This window comes from Canis lupus, chromosome 16 (genome assembly GCF_011100685.1).
Source record: "Canis lupus familiaris isolate Mischka breed German Shepherd chromosome 16, alternate assembly UU_Cfam_GSD_1.0, whole genome shotgun sequence".
Lineage (NCBI taxonomy): Eukaryota > Metazoa > Chordata > Mammalia > Carnivora > Canidae > Canis > Canis lupus.
This window is the reverse complement of record NC_049237.1, coordinates 12,087,393-12,110,485: the sequence shown is the minus strand read 5'-3', so window position 1 is coordinate 12,110,485 and position 23,093 is coordinate 12,087,393. Positions and strand designations below refer to the sequence as shown.

Genomic DNA, 23,093 nt, shown 5'->3' with positions numbered 1-23,093 from the left:
TTGTAAATCTCCAAATATTTGTAAGCTAAACTTACAGTGAAAGATGTTCAGGGGGTGGTGGGAGCACCTTGGAGGGGTTTAGCTCTAGTTATCTCTAGTTGTCTTGCTCCCTCCCAACTTAGAACCTTCTATGACGTGGTTCCTGGGTCTGGAATATTCTCCAAACCCAGTCACTCTAATTGGCTTCTATTTATCCTTCAGATTCTGTGAAGATTTTTCTGACCACAGCTCTGATAGCTCTGGTCACAGTTTGTAATTACACATAATATTCTGAGATGAGGGAATAAATGATGATAAGCCAAGCCTGTGGGACGAACGTGGTCTGGTAAAGGAGAGCTGGGGTGGGGTGATGCTCTGGGAGGAGGAAAGGCATGGTGGGAAGGGATGGCATTTTTTTTTCTGAGAAAGTAGAGGTGGGAGTGGAGACCTCTTGGCAGGGGATATTAAGAAATTAGCCCGCTTGGGGTACCTGGGTGGTGGCTTAGTCACTTAAGCGGCTGACTCTTGATCTCAGCTCAGGTCTTGATCTCAGGGCTCTGAATCTAAGCCTTGCATGGGCTCCATCCTGGGTGTGGAGACTACTTAAAAAGGAAGAAGAAGGAAGGAAGGAAGGAAGGAAGGAGGAGGAGGAGGAGGAGGAGGAGGTGGAGGAGGAGGAGGAGGAATTAAAAGGGACCAGATCACGAAGCCATGTAGTGGGATCAGAACTTTATCTTGAGAGCAATGAGAAGCCATTGTGGGTTTCCAGGTAGGGGATCCCATGACCTGACTGGTCTCTTTCAACTAGCACATGGCAAACAGGTTGGAGAGGGTAGAAGAAAGACCAGAGTGAAGGAGACCAGCTAAGAGACTCTCTGTGATTGGGGCCCTCCTTAGGCAGCCCCGACATGATTTTTCCCAGGGCTGCTTGGGTATCTGAAGAGCGGATCCTGACAGGTGCCCTGTGTTCCTCTGACTTTGCAGGCAGACCTGCATTTCTGCCTGGGTGTTCTCTTGAGTTCAGTACTTATTTCAGTCAAGGCCAAGTGTTCTGGGGAGGAAACCAGTCAGCCTGTGTTCATGTATTTATGCATCTTCTATCAGGTGCTAGGCACCGAGTGAAAATCCAGAAAACAGGCAGGTCAGGAAAATGTCTACACTCTAGGACCCTATCTCTCTGGCCCTGCGTTCAATGGCTGCTTGAGAAAGGCAGAGATTTGGGATGGTTGGAGCTGGCGTGGACATTTTCAAGCCTGCTGGCATATCTTGTCTTGATTGTCATCATCTGAGCCATTTCTCCACATGCACAGATGCCTGGGCTTTTTTTTTCTCCCTCGGTGGGTGACAGGCACATCTTGGCCAGGGGAGCTCAGACTCCTCAATTTCTTTTCCTGCGGAGGCTGCAGTTCCCACGGTGGCCACGATAGGGCGCCTGGGGGAAAATGCAGGGGGCCAGCCAGGCTTCCTGGGCCTCCGAGGATCAGATGGGCCCGAGCCTCCTCTGCCAGCGCCTGGGCCTGCTTGGCTAGGGGGGCTGTGGGGATGGGGCAGGAGTGCAGGACCCAGGCGGGGTGGTTGGGCATTGGTGGGCCGGGAGCTGCAGGTGCCAGGCGGCCCCACAGTGGACGGCTGGAGTTCCTGGGCAGTGAGGCTGTGGGGTGGGAGGCACTAGGGAGGCTCCTGGAAACAGTTATTTACAAAAGGATGTCCTTTGTCCTTGGGGCCTCCCATTTCCAAGCTGCTGCTGCTTCTTTTTTTTTTTTTTAATTTTCTTTTTATTGGAGTTCAATTTGCCAACATATAGCATAACACCCAGTGCTCATCCCACCAAGTGCCCTCCTCATTCTAGATTCTTTAACTAGTCCTCAAAATGCATGCACCACGGGGCATCTTCCTTCCTGCTCCCATATCCCTAGAGATTTCCTATTTATGGAAAATACAAAGGCAGGGAACTGAACAGGTGTCTTCAATTCACACATTTGGGGAAGAAAATGTTTTTAAACCAATTAACTATAATCTGTTTAATTAGACCTCAAATCCTTACAGCCATCCCCCAAACTGATCTTCATTGGACCACGCCACATAGGACTCCTACAGGATCCAAGCCCCCCGAAGCTTGACCTCCCCCTCCTTTGCTTCCCAAGCCTCCAAACCCTGGGAACGACAGTCCCTTCTCTTACCCCCCTCTCCCACCCCCCAACCCCCCCAATAAACCTGCCCAGAGTCTCCAGGGACCAGCGGTATCTTTGCTGGGATCACCTGCAGGAATCATGCTAGCCAGGTGCTCCCTGAACACAGAGCTCCATCCATTTCCAGTCTAGCTTGATGTGATGGAACCCTAACTCCTCCTCTCGGATGGGGAACAGTAACGATGGTGTTAGGTGATAGGCCGAGGTTTTCCCCGGTGGCTTTGACTGGCACAATGCAGGTGGCCAGATGGGCCACATTTGTCATGTGTCTCTTCATTCCTATCCTCGCCAATACCTGAGGACTGAGGTGGCTGGTGCTGTTCTTAGAACACCAAGCTGACCATGTCCAGGTCCTGGAGTTGTTATTATGGCCAGTTCTAATTAGTTTCAATTAGAAGAAAACCATCCCGTGGACACAGATTTACTTGTGACATTACACATGTTCCCTGGTCTCAAAAGGGATGAGAACAGAGAGCCTGGCTGGTGGACTTCATCCTGATTCCTAGAAAAACCTCCCTGGAGAGTATGTCCTTTGGGGATCATTTTCCATAGTCTGGATGGTGCTCCACAGAGTGCGAATGTGGGCTGTGGGAACGGTGGAGAGCTAAATACTTTGACCCAGTTGTTCTGACCTCCTGCCCCCCCCAATCCAGGGGTTGTAAACTGGAAGCCAGGATGCTGAACCCGGTCTTCACGTGTGTTTTGTTTGACCAGCACATTTAAAAAATTTTTATTTATTTATTTATTTGAGACAGAGAGAGAGCACGCGTGTGCACAAATAGGTGGAGGGGCAGAGGGAGAGGGAGAAGCAGACTCTCCGCTGAGCAGGGAGCCGGATATGGGGTTTGATCCAGGACCCTGAGATCATGACCTGAGCCGAAGGCAGCCGCTTAACTGACTGAGCACCCCCCTCCCCCCACCAGGTGCCACAAAGCAGCACAGTTTTTAAACTTGAATTTGAAGGCCTTCAGGTGACACAAGTCTCTGGTTAGGGCATGACTCTAATGTTACTTTCTTGGCCCTTGTCATTTGACTTTGTCAGTCCTGTGAGCTCTGCATCCAGTAGGGACTGTGTGTACCACTAAATCGGCTCACGGCTGACCCTTGTGTGCCCTTTCCGGACACCTTTGAAGACCATGGAAATGATTTCTTCCTGTGGATGGGCCAGCCGTTACCAGAGAGCCAGACAGCTATCTTTCCTGGCATCCAGGGCTTGCACAGTGTGAGCCCCAACTCCAGGGCACAGTGTGCTGGGAGCCCCAGGGTGGGCAAGGCAACCCTGGCCGTAGGGAGGAGATTATGGAACCCAAAGGCCGAGGCCAGGAAGGTACGGGGAGTGCCAGGGGACCTTCACGGGGGACCCAGAGCCGCTGGGACAGAGGCCTGCTTTGGCCACTGCTATCTGTTTATTTTGTTTCTTTCTAAAATTCTCTCCCCAGAGATGCCACCTTAGCTTCTATCGGGCCTCAGTTTCCTCAGCAAGGAAGGCTCTGGGGGAGGCTCAGCCAGGAAAAGCAATGCCTCTCCAAATCTCCAAGTAGCCCGTGGTTACCTTCGTAACCTCCGGACTATTTTAATCCTGTAGATGGTGATGATGCATGTGGGGAACACTCCTGTTGTGGACTGAGGCAGTTGAGTGATAATTGCAGAGAAAGAGAGCGGAAGGCTCTTCCCACATGCTGTATTTCTTGCTGTCGCTCCCTATGCTAATGTGAGCCCCAGTGCTGTGTCTGGGGAGCCAAGAGGACAGAGCAGAAAGGGAGCACAGCAGGGGCTGGAGGGAGGAGTGGGTGAGCCCCCGGGGGTCTGGGCCCCGCCCACCCAGGAAGGGAGATGGGATTGCACAGTCCCAGGGTTGCCTGCCTGACTCCCTGGGGATGCCGGCAGGGTGCTTCCCGGGGGGAAGACGGTGGTTATGCAAATAGCTCTCTGCCCACAAGATGGGGTGCCAGTTTTGCCGGCAGCCTTCTGAAACAAAGCCACGATGGAAAGTTCCTTCTGGTGTCAGCTCAAAATGTATTCTGCTGCAATGTAAGAAGGCTGAAGATAGACCAAATGGAGCAAGTACAAAATTATTTAACCTTTTTAGGTGAATCTGTCCCTCTCTGTGTGATTGCAGTTCATTAAAAATTCATTGTTCTTGAAATATCCACACACACTTCTCTGTAATAATGTGTAGGCCTTAGGTTAGCTTCTTGTCACCGCCTGATAGAGAATTTATTTAATGTTCAAGGAAGGTAGGAGGAGCCTGTGCATGGGGCTGGGAAGCCAGAGGGCCATTTACAGTCTTGTTGGGTTGAGGGGAACACACATGCCATCGTGGCAGGATGCTTCACCTGCAATAGAACGAATGTGAGGAGGTTATGGGTGACGGGTAGACGTGGCCACAGAGCATATGAAGGAGTGGGCAGTACGGGGAGAGGGCTTCCAGAGCGGTGGCGTGGGCTGGGGATTTGGTTCACCCCCAGCAGGCTTATACAAGGTGGGGCTCATAGAGTTTTCCATCAGGATCGCCAGGACAGGCGATGAGTGGGTGGGTGGACAGGCACCGGGATTGGAATCTCCAATGGTGGGCAGAGGATTTATCATTTTTAACAATCTCCCAGGTATTCTTATGGCCCTGGAGAGTGAGAGTCCCTGAGCTGTAGGGTGCTTGGCGTGGTGCAGTGGGAGAGGCTCGGCCTGGGCTGCATGGAGTACTGGCATGCTATCAGGCACCGTGGTGGCAGGGGGTACTTGTGGAGTCTAGATAGATGCTCTGTCCAATTCAAAAGCTCCCAAGCCCTGGGGTTACAGGGTCCGTTGTGTTCCCCTGGAGGAGGAGAAGTTAGGAGAAGGCCAGGTATCGGGGCCTCAATGCTTATGGGGGAACCCAGGTGTGTGGCAAGGATTAGATGAGCTGGTGGGTGCGAGGAGGCTCAGGCCTCCCTGGGGCAGTCATGAGGTTCGAGGTTCCATCTCCTGAGGGTCTGTGGCTCAAGCATCTCTTTCCTGCCTGGCTCAGGATGGGCTCCTGACTGGTGAGGCTGAGCCTTCAGAGGGAGGCTGCTGGAGTGTAGGATGGAGCTGTAGGGCCGGGAGGCCCCAGACACCAGCGGGATGAGGGTGACCTTGGAGCTGAAGACTAGAGTTTTAAGGAAAAGCTTTGCAGTGGAGCACTTCTCAGGTTCCTGAACGAACCCACAGAACATCCAGGCAGAGTCATAAATATTGTAACTGAAGTAATATTGCTGCGGGATGGAAGGTTCTTCCTTGGGCTTGCTTGAGTGGATAAAAGAGTCTGTAAGCCTTGAGTCTCTGAGCAGCCCCAATGATCCCCAGGAGAACCTTGACGTGGTAAGAGTTGTCGACAGGAACAGGGTCACATCAGACGAAGGGGGTGGCCCAGTAGGCTGCCTCTTCTGATCCTGGTGGGGAAGGCATCTCTCAGTTCTTAGTTCGTTCCTCACCTGCAATCAGGGCTGGCTTTAACGTTTATTTTTGGTAATTTCTACACCCAACGTGAAGCTCGAACTCACGACCCCAAGATCCAGAGTCGCTTGCTCTTCCCACTGAACCAGCTAGGGCTGGCTTTAAGGAAAGATACTTCGTTTCAGAGCAACTCATCTGGATCCCTATTGTTTTATAGCAAAATCCAAGGCTTCTTCAAAATGTTCACTTCTTTTGCTTATACTTTGCTCTTCAACCAATCCCCCAGTGAAATCCTATGGCAAGCCTGTCCAGATAGAGGGTATTGGACTCTGAGGATTCCGGTGTAAGGGAGACCAAATCCTCTCTTGCTAAAGGGCAGGACTCGGGTACCTCCAGCCTCTTGCTCGTATTGTCTTCTCAAACAATTCCTGGTGCAGAATAAAGGGTGATTTTCCTGGGACAAAACAAACAATGGCAGAGAAAAGCTCTGTTCTTTTGTATCACTTGCAAAGCATCCCCAAGCGCTGCCCCTCGGGTTAGCTTCTTTCATTGCACCCGGCACAATTTAGCCCGGGTGGATCCCGCCCACCCCACCGCCCCAATCCCCTGAAGCAGAAGCACCCCAGGGAACCAGCAGGACTTTGTATTGGCTCCTTTTGGTGCTTAAAGTCTGATTTGTGGAAACCCATTTTCTTGTGGTGCTGTCTATGAACTTGATTGTTAATGGATTTTGGGGGAAACTTCCCCTAACTCCCACTCTTGTGTAACCTGGAGATCTTGACCTCTAGTGTCTTCTGCTTCCTGGGCATTTGCTATGGGGGAGTTTGGCAGGTCCCACTAAACTGTAAGTCCAGGTTTCTGCTTCTCCTGCTCCCATCCTGTTTCTCAAATCCAAGAGAGCCCCAGTTTCTCTGGAGTGCTGTGCAAAAATAAAAGTGTGCTGATAGGTGGTACTCCTTGGGACTGTTTCTTTGAGCCCTCAGTTCAATCAGTCTGAAACAACCTAACAACCTAAGCCACACACACATACACACACACACACACACATTTTCACAAGCAGGGAAGGAAGGCTTGAGCAGGCCAGGGAAGGAAGGCTTCTGAGGCTTTGGAGAAGATGATAATACCTGGAGGGTATGACACAGTTGACTCAACTGCCGACTGGAAGGTCATTGGGGCTCAATGAAAACACTGCAGGTCAAACAGTAGCATTTGGTTCCCAGGCTCCTCTGGGAAGACCTGGAAACTGATGATGCCAGCAATTCCTCCACCTAGCCTTCTTTCCAGCAAAACACCTTCAATTACTGTGACCTTTGTGTTACTCTTTATAAAAAGATGAGCACCCTTCCTCTCTTAATCTTTTATTCTTCTGCAAGTAGTATCTGCATATATTATCACTGTATAAAGTTCAGAGAACACAGAAATCTATTGTCTTAGTCCAGATTCCCTAGAAAAATGAGCTGGAGGCCAAGCTTCCTGTGCTAATGCTTGAGGGGTGGGGGCAGGAGTCCCAGGGAAAAGAGATTGAGAGAAACCAGGACAGGAAGCCAAGAAAGAGGAAGATAAACACAAGGCAGCCATCACCCAGTTGGCCAAGAAAATAAGAAAACTCTCATGGTTTGGTAATGTGGGATACCATCAAGGAAAAATTGCACCCAAGGGAGCCATATCTTCTCTGGTCCGTCATTGGTTGAAGTTTATACCCAAGCTGTATCACCAGATTGCTTGGCCAGCTGCTGGGAACCCCAGAACCTCTGTGGGCTCAGCTAAGGCCCATGCTTTCCTCCTTGGCAGGAGCCAAAGTCAGACTCTTGCTTGTATGGGCAACTGAACTAATCCTTGTCCCATTCACCTCCCCTCCCCAGAAAGAACTTCTCTGAAGAGCTTGGTATGCATTATTCCAGTCCCTTTCTATGTAGTGTACACATATCTACGTGGGTTTTAAAAAAACACGACCTGGATAATTTGGTATGTATTGTTTTGCAATTTCCTTCTTTTCTCTTAATATACCTTGGAGATTTTCCCATTTGTACCTTCTTTGAAACCCCTGTGTTGCATTGATTAGTATGGATGTGCAATAATTTATGGTCCTTTAGATTTTTCCAACATTGGCTCTTTATAGTCAATATTGCCATGAACATGATTCTTTGTGTTCGTGTAAGATTTTTTCTACAATACCATGAGGTTGTACTTTTGGGTCAAAGCAAACATTTCCCCACGTATTATCCCATTTTATACTCAAAAACCATGAGAGGTAAATGGTAGTAGAGAAAGGTCTTTGGATAGAAGGGGGAAATCCATCTCCTGTATAATATGCTAGTTGAGTTATAATTTGAACAATCTTCTGTTTTCTTCAGATGAGGAAACTAAAGTTACAGAGCTGCTTTGTAACAGAGCAGGGATTTCAGTGGAGGTCACTTGATCTAATACCACATGCTCTTTCCTCTATGTTGGTGTTGCCTCAATGTCTTGCTCATTTGTTTATTAAATTGAGTTTATGAAGCTTCTGAGTGGGCCTCTGTGCCAGAGTTTGAGAGCTAGTTTTTTTTTTTTTAAAGATTTTATTTATTTATTCATGAGAATACAGAGAGGAGAGAGAGAAGCAGAGACACAGGCAGAGGGAGAAGCAGGCTCCATGCAGGGAGCCTGATGTGGGACTCGATCCTGGGTCTCCAGGATTACACCCTGGGCTGAAGGCGTCGCTAAACCGCTGAGCCACCGGGGCTGCCCGAGAGCTAGTTTTAAATGACTACTCTAAAATCAAATAATTCTCATCTTGTCAGAATCCTTGGGTAAGTATCTTATGACTTCATTGATTTAGATCCTAAAAGAATTTAAACATTGAGGCCCCTTAATTCAATGTGTTAGAGCAAGAAGCTAATGAGACCAAGAGATCTTGAACTAGATCCCCAATAAACAGTTGCAAGGACAATTACATTCTGTGGTCACAGGCTGTACAGTGAACCTTGGCTCATTCTTCCTCAAACATTTATCATTGGTCATGAAGAGGAGAGAGCAAGAGAGTGCATAACTCTGCAGAGTGGTTCTCAAGGTATGGTCCATAGTCCAGCGTTTCCTGGAAACATGTTGGAAATGGAAAATCTCTGGTCTCACTGCAGATCTACAGGGTCAGGAGCTCTCGGTGTGGGTTCAGGAAATCTGTGTTTTAACAAGTCCTTCACTGTTTCCAATGTATACTAAAGTCTTCATATCTCTGTTATGAGAAGAAAACAAAAATGAAGATTGAGCTAATGTTGGGTGAGGAGCAGCAGAACCATGTCAGGGCATAACTTTTCCTTGACTATTTGTCCCGTGGGATCTGCGAATCTGGGTCACAGTCTCTCCTACCACAGGTACTATCTCTGCCATGGGTCCAGAGCCACCAGAGGAATACAGCAGGTTAGGGTATGACTTGACAATGATTTCACCATCATGGCTTCACACCTTGGCTGCCTTAACCTCTGAGGCCTTTGCTCTTGACCCTGGAAATCCCCTATCTTCTTGAACATGGGTTAGAGCCCATGGCTGGCCATCCATTTGCTGGTGTTGGCTGCAGTCCATTGGTGGTATAGAATCTTGTCTCTGTTTCCTCTCCTGCTGGGTGTGCTGGGATCTCTGACTGTTATTTCTATATACAAAGGATGACCTTTGCTTTTAAATATTACACTATGGACTATAAATCCATACTCTGCAAACTGATACATTTAAACCAACTGTCATTGCTATGATGTAAGAAAAACTGAATGTAAAAACCGAATTTTGGCCAACATTCCCTGCTGAGGAAAGTCTTCTTTCATCCCACAATTACCTGCACCTGCCCCCAGTAAACTGCTACCATCATCAACCTCAGAAGACATGAGTAGAGATCTCACCCAGCTGACTTCTGGTGTTTACAGTGTGAGGAAGAAAAACTGGTGTCTTAGATATTTTTTTCCCCTTCGGTGTGTCTTATGGATTGAACTTGTAACTCCCGTCAGCCGGCCCAGTTCATATGTTACATCCTAAACCCCAGTACAATGTGGCTGTATTTGCAGATGGGATTTTTACAGAAGCAATCAAGTTAAAGTGAGGTCATTAGGGTGGCCCTAGTGCGATGACTAGTGTCCTTATGAAGGGGAGGGATTTGGACACAGACACATACGCAGGGAGAAGGCTAAGTGAGCATTGAGCAGGGATCAGGGCAATGCTTCCATAAGTCAAGGAACCCCAAGGATTGCCAGCAAACCATCAGCAGGCAGGGGACAGATTCTCCCTCACAGCTCAGAGGACATCACCCCTGCAAACACCTTGCTCTCAGACTCCTAGCCTCCAGAGCTGAGAGACGATGAACTCTCATTGTCTCATTGTGTCCTCCAGTTTCTGGAGCTTCTATGGCAGCCTTGGCAAACTAGTGCAACACGTCTGCCATCTTCACTGCTTCTCCTTGTCCTCCTGCCTCTCCAGTGTCTGCAGGTCTCACATGGGCTCCTGTGAGCAGCTGGCCTCTGACTCGGGGCTCCCTCCTCTCCAGCCGGTTGGGCACATCCACAGGTAGAGTAAGGGTTGCCGAGTGGTTTTCATTTCTGCTAGGGCCCCATTTCTTGCTACTCAAGTATGAGTACTTGAGCATGACCTTCACCGGCTCCCCCTAAGGGTCCCTGTCCCAGGGCCCCCAGACAAGACCTCAACTTTCTTTGGACACACGTGCTCACTACCCCATGGACATGTGTGCTCACGCCCACCTGCACAGGTCTGCCTTTCTCGCCTGCTGTGCCTCCTTGCCAGATCTTTCTGTAGCACTGCCATCCTGTCACTCACTCAAGGCATTTTCCAGCTTTGCTGTGTTAGGATCACCCTGGGATTTTTCAAGTCTCCCCAATGCACAGGCTGTCTTCCATGGGAGTTAGAGAAGAGTCTCCGGCATGGGTCAGGATCATCAGAACCGTCTAGAGCTCCCAGTGATTGAACAGGGAGCTAAGTTTGGCCGTGAGCTCATCTCCCATACCTCACTAGTGCTTGTGGAAATTGAAGTATGTGCTATTCAGCAAGGTCTCTGTGAGGCCCGAGGTTCTGCATTTCTAGCAAGTTCCCAGGTGGTGCCACTGCTGCTGCTGGTGCGGGCACCACGCTTTGAATAGCAAAGTGCTGCACAACATCTGTCAGTGTGTTTAGACTCCCCTTGGCCCATAAAAAATTTAAGGTGGTTTATGGGAAATACATAGACAAAGATTAGCACTTACTTTTATCTCTCTCATCAGCCTTGCTTTCAAAGGGCTTTGGAAACATCTGAAAGAAACCGGCAAAGATGTGTCTGATGGTGACAACTGTGAGGTTGGGAAAACTAGGGTGAGGACGGTCCACCACGTGGGGCAAGGGGTGAGGACTTTCTGCTCTGCCTACCCCTGGGCAGTTGTAGACAGAGCACCCCTACCCCCAGGATCAGCAAACTCTGGGGGCTGGGTCATGAGGGCCCTTTGGTGCTGTGACCTGAGCTGTGGGGTACTTGAGAGAAAGCTTGAGCTTTATAAAGGACCACTGCTATGGTCTCTTGTTCTCTCTTGTTTGGTCGGGGTGTGCTTTTGGCTTGGGAAAAGTCTGTAATTCTAGAGGCAGTGAAGATTCAAAGCTTGGCTGGCGCTGTCCATCACCTGACTCCTGGGGCTGTCATTAATGGGGGCTATAATGTGGATGGTACCCTCTGGAGTTGTCCAGGCCGAGCCTGTGGCCAGGACTTGTTACTTAGGTTCTTAGAGTTGTGGCTCTCTGATCTATAAAATGTAGGTAATGTTACTTGCCTTCCGGGGCTACAGAGGTGAGGAGATGAGATCAAGCACTTTACAAAGCCTGTAGCACTGAATCCGATGCATACAGAAGTGCTCATTAAATGGGCGCTACTATTATCACCGTAATCATTCCAATCTCTATTTCATTTCCAAGTTTAGGGCAGGGCCTGGATGCCTGCGAGCAGAATGGCTACCTAAGGCTAGCTCTGGGGCTCCAGAGAAAAAAGCAGAGAGGACTTGCAGGCTTCTTGCTCAGCTGGCAAGTGCAAGGGCAGACTAGGGATCGGGCATTTTGTGTAGCTGCTTGTTTGGTTTCCCTTCTACTTGGGGCTGCATGATGACTTCCATGGGCCTCTGAAACTGTTTGGCCTGGCATGGGCTTCCTTCTGCATTAAAACATATTAAAATTGATATTTTATGATCGTGTTGGTATAAAGGTGAAAGTAATCCAGATTGGATTATATTCACTTTTTTCTTCGGATTTTAAAGGAAATTGAAATATTTCCATGGGTCCCTGGCCTATTGAGTATGACTGGGGGCAGGGGACAGGAGGGCCAAGAGCCCCAACACAAGGTATTACTTTACATGCAAAAGATCTTTCTTCCTGAACTAGGCCACAGCTGCCTCTAGAGTAGGGATTTCCCGTTTCTAATTTCCTCATTGCGCTGAGTGCAGGGTTGAACAGTAGGGCCAGTTTGCTTCTTTTACTGCATTGCAACATGAATACGTTTTGTCATTGGCCATCGTTAGGAGATTTCTCCCCAAGCTTTGGGAACCTGCTTCTCTCTGGCTTCCATGGTCACGGCTGTCTCTCCGTGCCTCTCTGTGGCAGAGCTTTGAGACATTGGGCATGTTGGGCTCCTAACACCAATAGAGTCCCATGTTACTGGGCACAGATGAGTGAGACGATGTTGGGGTGCTTGGCTGTGTGTTTTCAAAACTGCAGTTCGCAGTCACATCGTGTAGGCTCCTGCAGCTCCCTGTTGAGGGGGGCAAGCTACTCCCCAGTGCATTCTCTGTGAGCACTGCTGTCACTAATCTACAAGGTGAATTCCCTGCTCACCCCGTGTTAGCTGGAGATGGCCTGGCGAGGATGTGGTCTGGGTGCTGTCACTTGTTACTGCTCTTCTCCTAGACCTGCACAACTGGGGAAAACAGCATAAAACACAGGCAAGATCCAGTGGTATGTGTCAGATCCCAGGGTGACTTTGTCTACCCTGATAATAATATTTAGGGTAAGAGGAATATGATCCTTTGGGGGATGTGTCTCAGGCTGGCCTGATTGGGAAACTGGGTAGCCTGACGGCTGTGAGTCAGTCTGCCTTTAGAGAGGCCCAGCTGAGAGTACATTCACATCGTATGTCAGGCTGACACCAAGGAACTGACAGGACAGTGACAGTCGAGCTAGAGGCAGATTGCAGAGGCTGAACAGTGACATCCTTGAGCAGATAGCAGTATGTTGCTCCTTTTGCATGTGTGTTTTAATATGTAACTTCTTAATCAGCATTTTATTTATAACAAATTGCTTTTTCATTAGTTCTTGATAATCAATTGTGTTATCTCCGAGTTTCTTTTATACAATTTGAGAGCTGCCAAAATACTTAGTCACCATTACCAAGTGTACAGTGGCAGCAAAATGTAAATCCTGGGCTAGATTCTTAGCTGGAGGATGCAAATTCTAGTTGCTAATTAACCCAGACCCTCACAGAAGTCGTTAGGATGTCTCTTGTGGTGCAGAGCAGAGGGAGGGATATAAAAACTAGTATTAGGGCCTGGGAAATAAGGTAAATAGGATATAAAAACTCCACAGATGATTTCAAAGAGGTTATCTTGAGCTGTATTTGAAGCAAAGACCATTTGGGGACTTGCAATGGGGGAAAGATTATTTGGGCCTATTTTTAAAGGTGATTCAAAGTCTCATGAGATCCAGACCAAAGACATAATGACATGAGAACTGGAATGGAAATTGCCCATTAATTTTACAAATATTGTCCGAGTCCTGGCACAGGAGAGGTGGAGGGAACAGTGTTTCTGACCTAGGAAGAAGCAATCTGTAGCTCCAGAGGTGAAGAGACAGTTTGGTTTAGATGGTTGGAGTGATGAACAGCCAGTTCACAAAGGCTCTTAAAAGCTATGGGAGGGAATTATATCATAGGCTTAGGACCATGGGAAGCCTTTGAGAGTTTTAAGCAGCAAAGCGAGAAACATGTGTTGCCTGGCAGCAGGGCTGGTGGTCCAGAGACTGATGGAGGGCATTGTAGCAACCCAGCCCCAATAATTCCACTGCAGAACCAGAACTTCAGAGCCAGCAGGCTAAGCCATGTCCAACAGCGAGGATTGTTGAGAGTGTAGCCTGGGCTTGGTAGAAGTGATGACTTCAGTTGGGAAATATTGAGGGGCCTGTGGGATGTCTCAGTGGCCTCGTGCACATGGGGTAGAGGTAGGAATTTGGAAGTCATGAGTAAATAGATGGTACCTGATGAGGTGTGCACAGGGGTGCAGAGATCATCTGCTGGAAGAGAAGGTGCCCCAAGATGGAACTCCCTGAGGAACAATATCTCAGGAATGGCTGAAGAAGAGGAGCTCTTGAAGAAAAGAGGAAAGTAGAGTCCAAGAGACAAGGGTCAACTAGGGCAACATGGGGTCACAGAAGCCGAGGGAAGTGATGACTTACGGAGCAGGTCATGGGAGTGTCAAATGTTGGAGAGAATTCATGTTGAACTTTAAAGTACCTATCAGGGTGTCTGAGTGGCTCAATCGATTAAGCATCTGACTCTTGATCTTAGGTCTTAATCTCAGGGTCATGAGTTCAGGCCCCATGCTGGGCTCCACACTGGGTTCTTTCTTTAAAAAAAAAAAAAATGAAAGAGCAGAAAGTGTTTGGAGGTGGGTGAGTGGTACCTCAGTCAGAGAGGCAGCCTGGCAGGGGTAGATGACAGAGGCCTTCCAGGGCTTGGTAAAGGGCTTATATTTTACCTTCTGATGCAATGGGAAACCATTAAAGGGATGTGAGCAGGGAAGTGACTTGATCTGATTTATATTCTAAAATGATAGTGTGGCTGATGTACAGAGACTAGATTGCAGTGGGCAGGAGAACAGAGGGGCTGTCACAGTCATACAGGTGAGGAGGAGAATGAGGGACAGGTGGGCAACTAGATAGAGCTGGTGGGATTTTTCAGATGGATTGGGTTTGAAGGTTGGAGAAAGTGAGGAAACAAAAGTCACTCCTAAGATTCTGGTTTGAGCAATAGGATGGGTGGAAGTACAGTTCACTGTGATACAAAGGCAGGGCAAGGTTTGTTTAGAGAAGATCTAAGGAGTTTGACATGCAAACTAAGGAGACTGTTAGGGAGCCTGGGTGGCTCAGGGGGTGAGCGGCTGCCTTCGGCCCAGGGTGTGATCCTGGAGTCCCGGCATCGAGTCCTGCATCAGGCTCCCTGCATGGAGCCTGCTTCTCCCTCTTCCTGTGTCTCTGCCTCTCTCTCTCTCTCTCTGTGTTTCTCATGAATAAATAAATAAAATCTTTTTTAAAAAAATAAGGAAACTGTTAGGTGATGGATAAGGGCTTAGCCTCCATTATGTTTATCACACAGCTGTTTTAAATAATTGCAAATACCCGAATTATCCAATCAAATAAGATTAAATCAAGTATAGAACCAGTATACGATATTACACAGAATAAATCTGTGAACATGGAAATATGATCACAATACAATAAGTGAAAAAAAAATGATGTCAAAATACACAGAGTTTAATACTATTGGATTCTAATTTCACTGTTTCTACCAAAGCATATACTCTATAACAATTTAAGAATAGAAGTGAAATTCTAGAAATAATAGAAGAAAAACGTGGGTGACTATTCTTAGAGTAGTAGAGTAGTGAGATATTGTGTAACATGATGTTAAAACCAGAAACCATGAAGAAAACATGTATATACTCGACTGTAGGAAAAGTTACACTTCTTGTAAGGGGGATACCCATGGACAAAGGCAAAGATAAGAACTGGGAATAATTGTTTGCAATCAGCACAATAGAGTTAATATCTCTATTAGCTGAAGGGATTTTTATAAATTGCTAGCAAAGACAAATAACCTAGCAGAAAGATGGACAATGACAGGAATCAGCAATTTCTGGAAGAAATGATACAGCTAATCAACAGATGAGAAGTACAGCCTCCCTGACTAGGAAAAAAAATGCTAATGGAAATAAAGTGTTCATTTATACCTATCAGATTGGCAGAGAGAGATCGATCATACCATTTTTGAAGAGGACAAGGGAGAGTAAACTGGTGCAATCTTTTTAGAGTATTATTTGGTACCACTGAAATTTGAATGTGCTTATTTTTTGACCAAGTGAATTTACCTTTGATGACTTGGCCTACACGAATGATTAGACAACTATTTGGAGATAAATGCACAAGATGTGCAGAGCTGCACTATTGGTGATAATAAATTCTTTGAAATAAATGTTTCTCAGCAAGGACACGCTTAAATAAATCATGGGCCATGACATGGGATAAAACAATATGCAACTGTTAAAAGGCATGAGGTCAGCCTGTATGTCTTGACTTGAAAAATCGTTCATGGCATTGTTAAGTAAAAGAAGCAAGTTGTAGAACAGTCTGTGTGATCTCTCATTTTGTAATAATAACTAAATAAAATGGGGCAGCTGGGTAGCTCTGTCAGTTGAGTGTCCGACTCTTGATTTCAGCTCAAGTCATGATCTCAGAGTTGAGATTCTTCAGTGTTGTCTTTTCCAGAGGGTGAGAGTTTTTAGGTGCAATTTAAAAATATATATTGTTTATTTTTAACATAGTGGTATGTGTATAAACAACAAAGTAGTATGTACATATAAATACATCCATAGTTGGTGGTAAAAAATTATATATTGGCATATTGGCAGAAGTGGACTTAACATGATTATAAGGGTAAAAGATATTTCCTCATGTCAGAATCATCTGCCCATGCAGCACCTGGCTGCCTCAGTCAGTAAAACAAGCAACTCTTGATCCTGGTTGAGGTCATGAGTTTGAGCCCCACCTTGTGGGATGGAGTGTACTTAAAAAAATAAAAGTGCAGCTCAAGAAAAAGTCATCTGCCCAGAATTTCCACCATTGTCTTTTCCTATCTTAACATCACAATGTATAATTAGAAAATAAATGATGTCTTACTATTCGATAAGGTGTTAAATATACTTCTGTTACCTCCCACTGCTTTCTGACATGTAGATGGATGTGCCAACAAGTCGCAGAGTCCTTTCTTTCATAATGAAAGCCAATGTCTTCATAAATCTTTGGAAGACACAGAAGTTGCAGAAAGAATAAAACAGTTTTTTTTTTTTAATTTATGATAGTCACACACAGAGAGAGAGAGAGACAGAGACACAGGCAGAGGGAGAAGCAGGCTCCATGCACTGGGAGCCTGACGTGGGATTCGATCCCGGGTCCCCAGGATCGTGCCCTGGGCCAAAGGCAGGCGCCAAACCGCTGCGCCACCCAGGGATCCCAAAACAGTTTTGATTTATGTAAGATACGCAAAGATAAAACAGCAAAAGATTGAGCGAAGAAAATGCAGCTGTGGACTATACTATCTTACAAGCTCACTATGTAAAAAGACAGTGTGGGTAAAGATTGTACCTGTGTAATTAAGCTATTTGCATCTCCCATAATCCTGTTTTTGCTTGTTCATTTGTGAGACTTCTATTAGAACCTGCTAAAGACTTACAATAATACACATCAAGTTCGTACATGTACATATATATTTTTAAGTACATATGTCTATATACACATGCAAGCTCATTTATTTTTTTTAATAAATTAATTTTTTTTGGTGTTCAATTTACAAACATACAGAATAACACCCAGTGCTCATCCCGTCAAATGTCCCCCTCAGTGCCCGTCACCCACTCACCCCCACCCCCCGCCCTCCTCCCCTTCCACCACCCCTGGTTCATTTCCCAGAGTTAGGAGTCTTCATGTTCTGTCTCCCTTTCTGATATTTCCTACCCATTTCTTCTCCCTTCCCTTCTATTCCCTTTCACTATTATTTATATTCCCCAAATAAATGAGAACATACACTGTTTATCCTTCTCCGATTGACTTACTTCACTCAGCATACTACCCTCCAGTTCCATCCATGTTGAAGCAAATGGTGGGTATTTGTCGTTCCTAATGGCTGAGGAATATTCCATTGTATACAGAGACCACAGCTTCTTTATCCATTCATCTTTCGATGGACACCGAGGCTCCTTCCACAGTTTGGCTATTGTGGACATTGCTGCTAGAAACATCAGGGTGCAGGTGTCTCGGCGTTTCATTGCATCTGAATCTTTCGGGTAAATCCCCAACAGTGCAATTGCTGGGTCGAAGGGCAGGTCTATTTTTAACTCTTTGAGGAACCTCCACACAGTTTTCCAGAGTGGCTGCACCAGTTCACATTCCCACCAACAGTGCAGGAGGATCCCCCTTTCTCCACATCCTCTCCAACATTTGTGGTTTCCTGCCTTGTTAATTTCCCCCATTCTCACTGGTGTGAGGTGGTATCTCATTGTAGTTTTGATTTGTATTTCCCTGATGGCAAGTGATGCAGAGCATTTTCTCATATGCATGTTGGCCATGTCTATGTCTTCCTCTGTGAGATTTCTGTTCATGTCTTTTGCCCATTTCATGATTGGATTGTTTGTTTCTTTGGTGTTGAGTTTAAGAAGTTCTTTATAGATCTTGGAAACTAGCCCTTTATCTGATACGTCATTTGCAAATATCTTCTCCCATTCTGTAGGTTGTCTTTGAGTTTTGTTGACTGTATCCTTTGCTGTGCAAAAGCTTCTTATCTTGATGAAGTCCCAATAGTTCATTTTTGCTTTTGTTTCTTTATGCAAGCTCATTTAAATCAGCATTGCTGTAATAATGAAACACTCGAATCAACTCGCTTACATGTGTATATCTCTGTATCCACACGTCTATATGTAGAGTAGTCTAGGATCTGCATCAAACCACTAACAGCAATTGACCTGGTGTGTATGGGTTTATGGGTTTTATTTATTTAAAATTCTTTTTTTATTTTTTAAGATTTTATTTATTTGAGAGGGAGAGAGAGGGAGTGAGTGAGTGCAAGCAGGGAGAGGGGCAGTGGGAGAGGGAGAAGCAGGCTCTGCATGGAGCCACCGAGACTCAATCCCACAACTCTGAGATCATGACCTGAGTCGAAGTCAGCCGCTCACCTGACGGAGCCACCCAGGCACCCTCAGATTTTATTTTTTAATGCTCATTTTAGGGGTTTAAAATTTTTCTGTAATAAGCATATTTGCTTCTATAATGAGAAAAATTTTATTTTGTGAAAATAAGAAAACAAAAAGGTGACTCTACCCAAGAGATATTTTTGAGCAGTAATAAAAAGGCAGAAGCAGGATGGCTGTGGACGGGATGCAGCAGAGGCAGGGGGAGTACTACATTCCTTGACTGACTTCCAGCGAGGTTGAGGGAAAAGATGAAGCAAAGCTAGAGGTTGATTGATGTAGAGTCAGGGGGAGGTTTGTGCTTCGCCTTCTAAGGTGTCTGTCTGTCTGTCTCTGTCAAACATCAGCACACAGGCTGTGTTTTCCTGAAAGCAGTCTTATTTTTGTCTTCCACTGTTCTCTCTCTTTTTTTTAACGTAGGCTCCATGCTCGGTGTGCGGCCCAACAGGGGGCTTGAATTCATGACCCTGAGATGGAGACCTGAGCTGAGATCAGGAGTTGGCCCCTTTACCGACTGAGCCTTGCAGGCAGTCCTTCCACTGTCCCTTTAAATCTGTTTCAGGCACTAGTCATTTCTCTGGTTCCTCTTATGTAAAAGAATGTTCTGATTCATGTTAGTTAATTTAGAACGTCTGCTCCAAGCTAGTAACCAACACTCTGAGCCTGGCTTAACGTCTTCCTCCTCCCCGCAGCTGCGCCCTTGCTGTGATGGCCGGGTGGCTGGCATGGTCCTCCTTTTCTCTCCCCCACCTGACCTTTCACTTCGTGCCCTGACTGCTAATGAGGGAGTCAGGGCTGGAGCCAGGAGGGCCAGACGTGAGATGGCTTTGCCCCCGGTGGGTCAGCAGGTGTGAGTAGTAGACACTCACTGGGCATTTCCATGGGTTCCTTGAAAGCTCACCTGGTAGGGCCTTCCAGTGGCAACCCTTTTGCTGGCCTTGTCCACGTGATTCACCCTTGAACCCCACCCGCCCACCTCGGTGCTGCTCAAAAATATCTCTTGGGTAGAAGTCTAGGGCCTTCTTTTCCAGGTAGCCTTTTCCTAAGCTGGGTTCTTAGGTTTGGTCTCCAGGAGTGGGCTTACCCCTTAGATCTGGACTTTTGCCTGCTGCCACGGGCCGGTCCTGACTTTCTCCGACATGAGGTAGTTCCCAGTCCCTGCAGCCGCCCCACTCCGGGGGGCACGCACATTAATTTTCCCAAGTGGTTCTATTAAACCTTTCTCAGTAGGCTAGAAGCAAAGGCAGGCCATGGCCTTCATCCTTCTCTCCCTGGGGGATGAGACCCACAGCTTTCTACTGGCTCTACTCTCAAATCCTTGCAATCCCCACCCCTCTGACTCTTCTTATCCTCCATGTGAGTGAGGGAATTTAAAAGTCAAAATACCAGTTTTTGGTTAATCCTGCTTTGAGATTTCCATGCGGTCTGAGGCAGCCTTTGGAATGTAGTCTTCATAATATCTTGGTGCTTTCCTCACAAATTCTAACTTAACACTTTGCTATATATAAATGGTGAAGAGCCAGCACTAAAACAGAGGGAGAAGCTGTAGAAAAGGAGAAAGGCTGGGGCACCCGGGTGGCTCAGCGGTTTAGCATCTGCCTTTGGCCCAGGGTGCGATCCTGGAGTCCCGAGATCGAGTCCCACATTGGGCTCCCTGCATGGAGCCTGCTTCTCCCTCTGCCTGTGTCTCTGCCTCCCTCTCTCTGTGTCTCTCATGAATAAATAGATAAAATCTTAAAAAAAAAAGAAAGAAAAGGAGGAAGGCTGATGGAATCGGGGTCCAAAGTCTTGGTGGGGAATTGGTCTGGGGGGAACAGATAGGAGGAACAGGAGAGAGGGTTCTCCAATTAGGGGAGACCAGCAAGGAATTAACAGAGCTTCCATTCAATGATTTCTAGTTTCTCCATGAAAGAGGAGGCCAGAGGTTTATTGAAAGGTTTAGAGAAGGGGAAAAAATCGTGGTAGAATTGATCTGAATCATTTGTATGATTCCTTCAGGACTTCTGAGGGAATTTCCAGTCCAGCTCAAAGCTGCAGCACCTCCTGCCATGGCTCAGGCTGCTGACAGGGTGGGTGAGGCCCTCCTGCGTCTGGGTAAGTGGAGGTTGACACCCCCGCTGGCACTGTCAGGAAAGGAAAGATGAGAGAGAACATATACCAAAGAGAGTACAAATTCCCAGGACAAAGGAGCACCAGAAAAGCCCAAAGATAGCCAGACTCCCTGGTTCAGGGAGGAAACCTTTCATCTCTGCAAATAGACTCAAAGTTCAGGTTTGAATGTCCCGAGTCACAGAAGCCCCACTACACACTCACCAGCACCCCGCTGAATCCTACCGCGTGAAAGAGGAAGATGATATGAAAGACCAGTCCTGATGTGGTCTGCAATTACTGACGGGGTTCTGGGAACTGGTGGGAGGGAAGAATGAAGTTCTTTGGGCTTATTCAGACTCAGAACCCACAGGCTCAAAACCCTTGATGAAAGTCTCCTGATTTTGTTTCAGGGGAGTGTGTTGATGTCCCGGATCGACAATGAAGCTTTCTGATGTCTCAGACACCTTCATCTCCGCTGAGTGGTAAGGACGATTGGGACTCTGTTAGGTTGGTATCACGTATGAGCAAATGTGGAGCCATGGCTCCTTTCACTGTAGGAGATAAAATTAGAAGAGCGGAAATTAATATTTTGGTGGCAATTCAAGGCTGGGGAAGAGAGAAAAGAAACAGAAAACGAAGCTTGAGAAATTCTCCCAAAGCTCAATGGCTACTCATGATCAAGGGGAATTAATGGAAATTGATGAGCTGCCCTTTTCAGCCGGGGCTCCTGCTCTGCATGTCCTCAAAGATATCACAGGGACAAGCTACTGTGCTTACGTGACAAGCTGGTCTTACTGCTACCGGTTCTCAAAAAGGGCGCTTCAAGTGAGGATGGTCACTTGACCATCATTTGTCCCCAGGGACTTTCGAGAGGTGACGTTGGACTGGTGATTGGGCCACTGCAAAGCCATTTGGATTGTGAAAACAAAGATTAATCTCTAATGAGGAACTTTGCTGTTTCTTCAGACCTCCCTGTCCTGAACTGGTCACATTGGAGAAACGGGGGAGATGGGTCGTTGGCATCGTGGCACTGAAGGTGCGCCTGTGATCTGCACACAGTTGTCTCTAACGGGATCGGAACCTTCAGACGCAACAAAGTGACACGTGTCCTCATGATGAGGGCGACGCCTTACAGGTAGCGGAAACAAAGGAAGGACCCAGATTTCCCCAATAAAGCTCAAAGCTGTTGATTGCAATCCAGTTAAAATCTCCACTGCTAATTATTGCCTGGATTTACTCAGCCGCGAAGCTTCTGATGTCTGCTGGCTCGAGCGTGAGGTACTCCATTTTAATGTTGCAAAACCTCCTAAATAGCCACAAAGGCAACTGTTTATCTCAATCTTCACTTAAAACACCTGCTTACTGATACTTGATTATGTGTTTTGAGGCTTGTGATTGAGCATCTAACACCTGGCTGATTAGGCTGATGTTTGATCATGTCTTGAAATGCAATTTTGCCATTTAGCGTGCACGTCCATGCTGCAAAGCATTGAGTGGATTGCTTGTCCCCAAGCTCTTGTTGTTGTTTTTAAAAAATAACCATTACAGAATAATGGCTTGTTTTCGTTGAAAGGGAAATGAATTTCACAATTCTTACTCTGTGGTGCAGCCCTGTTCTTTAGGACCACGGGTTTCCCAGTGTGGAACAAGGGAGAGCCTACCTCGCACTCCTACCCTAGACCTGCTGCATCAGGACCCCTGGCGGTGAGGCCCAGGGATTGACATTTGGAGCTGAGGAACTGAGCTTTGAGAGAAGGCAACTTTGCATTGGCTCCTGGAGGACCATGGGCAACTTTTCTGGGTAGACTCTTCGGGTTCGTGTCTGCGAAGGCTGTCTGAGGGGAGAGCCCAGGGGTCTTGATTATTCTGGGGAGAGCAGGGAGCAGGAGTGAGCGCTCACATCACTGCCTGCTGGGCCCTGAGCCTCTGCCAGTGGGGCTGAGCGGTTGAGGGGTATATGGCGAAGGCCTTGGAAGGGGGCCTGCTTTCCCTCTCATTTTACGGATGCGAAAGGGGAAAGGATGGACCGAAGGCCATGAAAGATTTGAAGCTTAGGGGTACCTGGGTGGCTCAGTCAACTAAGCATCTGCCTTCACCTCAGGTCATGATCCCAGGATCCTGGGCCCCACATCGGGCTCCCTGCTCAGTGAGGAGTCTGCTTCTCCCTCTCCCTCTGCTCATGCTCTCTCTCCTTTTTGCGCTCTCTCTCTCAAAATCTTAAAAAAAAAAAAAAAAAAAAAAGAAAAGAAAAAAATTGAAACTAGAACCCATGTTTTAGTCCCTACTTGTCCTTGTTCTCAGGTCACCAAGGTAGGAACTCTTGGCAAGGCCAGGCCCCTCCAGGCCCCCCTCTCCAGCCTCCCAGTTGCACAGTGCCCAGGAAGCTGACCTGCTGGGACTAACTGCAGCCAACGGCTCCCTGCCCCTC

General features: G+C 47.1%; 1 long non-coding RNA gene across 4 annotated transcripts in view; it reads left to right on the top strand.

Annotated features, from left to right (window-relative positions):
* Positions 1 to 22,822, top strand: part of LOC102156014 — a 63,700-nt gene extending 40,878 nt beyond the window's left edge. For 2 of the 4 annotated variants that reach the window (XR_005371265.1, XR_005371267.1), the window contains exons 2-4: positions 20,573 to 20,668; positions 21,076 to 21,147; positions 21,632 to 22,822. This is a non-coding gene — a long non-coding RNA (uncharacterized LOC102156014). Of the gene's footprint in view, positions 1 to 7,441; positions 7,545 to 19,230; positions 19,411 to 20,572; positions 20,669 to 21,075; positions 21,148 to 21,631 lie in introns of those variants that run through there. The other 2 variants (XR_005371264.1, XR_005371266.1) reach the window with 2 other exon arrangements.
* The last annotated feature ends 271 nt before the right edge of the window (positions 22,823 to 23,093 follow it).